Here is a 4621-nt window from a genome sequence, read left to right on the forward strand (position 1 = left end):
AATAATAATAACATTGCTACCACTTGTAGTACTTTATTCATTAATTTATGGTTTAGTATTGTACTAAGGAAAGCAAAAAAAAAAAAAAAAAATGCAGTTCTTGCCCTCCCAAACTTATATATATTACCTATGAGTCAGCTTCAGAAAGTTCATGTATAGCATTTACCCAAGGACAAAGTTCAGAATGATTAGGAAATAAGGAGATGTGGAAACAGGAAACAAAGAGGAAGTGGTATAAGTGAGGTTATATTGTGAGGATTTAAATCAATGACATAAAACCAAATGTGTATGGATTGTTGGATGGAAAATTATCTGCTCTGTAGACCCTCACCCAACTTATAATAAAAAGCTAAAAAATTAAAAAAGGAACAACAACAAACCTTAGGAATCATGACCATAGACTTTCTTGCTATGGACATGTCATCAGGAGGACTTAATTGTTGGAAAAGGACATCATGTGTGGTAATGTAGAGGATCAACAAGGATGAGTGAGATATTTGGTGAGATGGATTGCACAGTAAGTAGCTGCAACAATGCATTTGATCATCCCAAGCCTATGCTTCCTCTTTCCAGAAGTCTCTTCTCTTCTAGTTTCCCAAAGTCAATATAGCTCAATGAAATGTTTCTTGAGCTCTTAGTTAAAAGAGGTCTCTTTCTAATTTTCCAAGCACTTTCATCAAGCTCTTGTATACCCTTGCATAGTACAGATAGATATAAATTCTAATTATATATATATATATATATATATGAATGTTCTCTGGATAAGAGACTGGTCCAATTTCATCTTTACAGAACCTACTACATTTCATAAGAACAAATTATGAGGGTGGGTGAAACAATTATCCACACTCCAGTTATATTAAAATGCCTCTCCATGTCTACCACTGATGACAATTTTAAGCATGCACATGAAACCATTCTGTCAAGTAGACAAGTGACAGGGAATTATGTGGCAAATCATTTACAAATCAGCCATGGCTCTACCTATGACATAATCTATGACAAACTGGAGTTTCAAAAAGTTTGTGTGAGATGGGTACTGAAACAATTCATGGAAGAGCAAAACCAGAAGGATTTGGACATCTGCAAACAAAACTTGGACCGATATTCAAAGGAAGGTAAAAGTTTCTTAAAAAAATAGTACTGGTGATGAGACATGGACTCATCACTATAAGCCTGAGAATAAATGACAGGGTATGGAAGGGAAATATCCTCAATTGCCAACTAAGAAAAAGTTCAAAAGTCAATCATTAGTTGGAAAATTGATGCTTACAGTTTCCAGGGATTTTCAAGGGCCAGTATTGGAACACTATCAGGAAACAGATTCAACAATCAACAGTGTTCATTGCAGTGAGATGCTCACTGAAAAGTGGAAGGCTAAACTTCAGGAAAAATGCAGAGGACTGCTATCCAAGGACATTGTGATCTTGCATAACAATGCACATCCACATACCTCTACCTATACTGTTAACACCGCAAAACTTTGTTTTGAACTGTTAAGCATCCTCACTGTAGTCCAGATCTTGCTCCTTTCACCTGTTTGCTCACCTGAAAGCAGACCTTCAAGGATGAAGTTTCCCTTCTGATGAAGAAGTGAAGACAGCCTGCATTCATGGCTCACAGCTCAGCCTAAAACATTTTAAAATAAGGGAATATGAAAGCTTATTGACAGAGGACAATGTGTATTGTAAAACAAGGAGGTTATGCCAAAAAATAATGTATTTGTCTTTTCTAAAAGTTGATTAAAATAAATTCTACAGCTAGAGTGTGGATAATTTTTGACTCAAGCTGTTGTATATTCTTGCATAGTACAAGTAGTTGACAACCTGCTAACTGAAAATTTGGAGGGTCATGTCCACTAAGAGGGACTGACAGACTTGGAAGAAAGGTTTTATGGTCTATTTTTGGAAATCAACCATTGAAAACTCTACAGAGCAAAGTTCCACCTTGACACATATGCCAAACTTCTTGGAGAGACTGTGAGTCCTGGTGTGGTTCTTTGGGTTAATGCGCCAGACTGCAAGGACGGCAGTTCAAGCTCCCCAGCTGCTCCTCGGAAACCCTATACAGGGGTACTGTGTGTCAGAACTGACTCGACAGCACTTAACAACATATTCATAACTAGCATAGGATCTGACACTTTTCTTTGCCAAGCATGATGTCCTTTTCCAGGCACTTTTCCCTGCTGATAACATGTTCAAAGTATGAAACAAAACCTCACCATCCTTATTTCTAAGGAGCATTCCAGCAGTACTGCTTCCAAGACAGATTTGTTCTTCTATAAGTCCATGGCATATTCAATATTCTTCACCAGCACCATATTTCCAATACATCAAGTTTTCTTCATTCTTCCTTATTCAGCTTTCACATGCATATTGAGGCAATTGGAAATACTATGGCTTGGGTCAAGTGCACCTTAGTCTTTAGAGTGACATCTTTGTTGTTTTAATATTTAATGAGGTATTTTGCAGTAGACTTGCCCAATGCAATATTTCTTTTGATGTCTTTACTAGTGTTTCCATGGGCATTGATTGTGGATACAAGTAAAATTAAATTCATGACAACTTCAATATTTTCTCAGTTTATCATGATGTTGGTTATTGGTCCCGTTGTGAGGATTTTGTTTTCTTTATGTTGATATACGAGTACTGGTGTGGCACTATAGGAAAGCACTGAATTGCAAGGTTCTTTAGATCTGCAAGGTCACCGGTTCAAATTCACCAGATGCTCCTCAGAAACCCGATACAGGGTCACTGTGAGTCAGAACCGACTTGATGGCACTAATCAAGAAGAACAACAACAATACATATGAAGACAATAGTCTTTGATCTTCAGGAAGTGCTTCAAGTCCTCTTCACTTTCAGCAAACAAGGTTGTGTTATCTGCATATGCTGTTGTTATTAGATGCCATCAAGCCAGTGCTGGCTAATAGCCACCCTATGTACAGCAGAATGAAACACTGCCCAATCCTGGGCCAACCTCACTATTGTTGCCATGCTTGAGCCCATTGATGCTGCCACTACAGGTTGCTAATGTAGCATAGTGGTTATGAGTCTGGCTGCTAACCTCTAGGACAACAGTTTGAAACTACCAGCTGTTCTGCGGAAGAAAGATGAGGCTGTCTGCTCCCGTAAAGATTTACAGCCTCAGAAACCAGGGTCACTATGAGTCAGAACTGACTCCACGGCACACTACCACCACCACCAATGAACATTCCACCAATGCAGTTTGCCATGTTCTTCTTTATGTAGCTCAGTTTCTTGGGTTAATTTCTCAGCACACAGATTGAATTAAGTATGGTGGAAAGATACAATCCAGATGCATAATTTCCCTGATTTTAAACCATGCGATATCCTCTTATTCTGTTCTAGTGGCTACCTCTTGGTCTATTTAGAGATTCTACATGAGCACTATGAAGTGTCCTCTGTGGGAACCCAATACGAGTGAACGAGGCATCAACTCATAACAAAAACCTCGATGTGGGGGCCAACATTTTTGTTGGGAACCTGGACCCAGAGATTTATGAGAAGCTGCTTTATAATACTTTCAGTGCATTTGGCATCATCTTACAAACTCACAAGATTATGCGGGACCCTGACACAAGCAACTCTATGGGTTATGCTTTTATTAATTTTGCTTTATTTGATGATTCTGATGCAGCCATTGAGGCTATAAATGGGCAGTACCTCTGTAACTGCCCTATCACTGTGTCCTGTGCCTTTAAGAAGGACTCTAAGGGTGAGCACTATGGCTCAGCAGCTGAATGACTTCTAGCAGCCCAGAAATCAGGCTGACCACCCTCACCAGCTGTTTGTGGATGTACCTTCTCTCCACCTTCTGCCCCCAATCCTGTAGTATCATCACTGGGGTCTGAGCTTTCTCTGCCAGGTATGCCACCTCCGGGAGCCCTCCCACCTGGTATACCCCCAGCTATGTCTTCACCACCTATGCCTCCTGGAGCTGGAGGACATGGCTCCCCATCAGTAGGGACCCCTGGGGCTGGATATCCTGAACATAGACACTAACATACACACCCATTCCCACCAGGTGGGATGCCCCATCCAGGGATGTCTCAGATTCAGCAGACTCACCATGGCCCTCACGGCTTAGGACATCCCCATGCTGGACCTCCAGGCTCTAGGGCACAGCCATCACCCAGACCATGACCTGGAATGCCTCATCCTGGGCCTCCTCCAATGGGTATGCCACCCTGAGGACCTCTGCTTGGGTCACCCATGGATCAACCAGGTCTTATGCCTCTACAAGGCATGCAAGGACCTCCTTCACTGATGCCTCCTCATGGATACACTGCCCCCACCCTATGAGATCAGTGCAGGCCCCTCCCTCCACCCACTCTCCTCTCAGGCATTTTAAAAAGTAATTTTGCCCACAGGCTTTTTTCTGTGTTTTTTTTTTACAATTAGGCCCAATTTTTTTTTCAAATGCATAGAGAAAATAGAACTAAAAAACAAAACAAAACAAAACAAAAACATGGCTTTTAATAAGAGAAAATTCAGTTCTTCTACACAATAAAATAACCTGGTTTGAGGCTCTAAAGAAAGGGGGGGAAAATGAAAGGAAAGTACAAAAAGTCAAATACAATATTGTTGTTGTTAAGTGC

General features: G+C 40.6%; 1 pseudogene; it reads left to right on the top strand.

Moving 5' to 3' along the window:
* Window positions 1-4325, top strand: part of LOC102822398 — a 47740-nt pseudogene extending 43415 nt beyond the window's left edge.
* Window positions 4326-4621: the final 296 nt, after the last annotated feature.

The sequence above is a fragment of the Chrysochloris asiatica genome, unplaced genomic scaffold, assembly GCF_000296735.1.
Source record: "Chrysochloris asiatica unplaced genomic scaffold, ChrAsi1.0 scaffold00241, whole genome shotgun sequence".
Classification (NCBI taxonomy): domain Eukaryota; kingdom Metazoa; phylum Chordata; class Mammalia; order Afrosoricida; family Chrysochloridae; genus Chrysochloris; species Chrysochloris asiatica.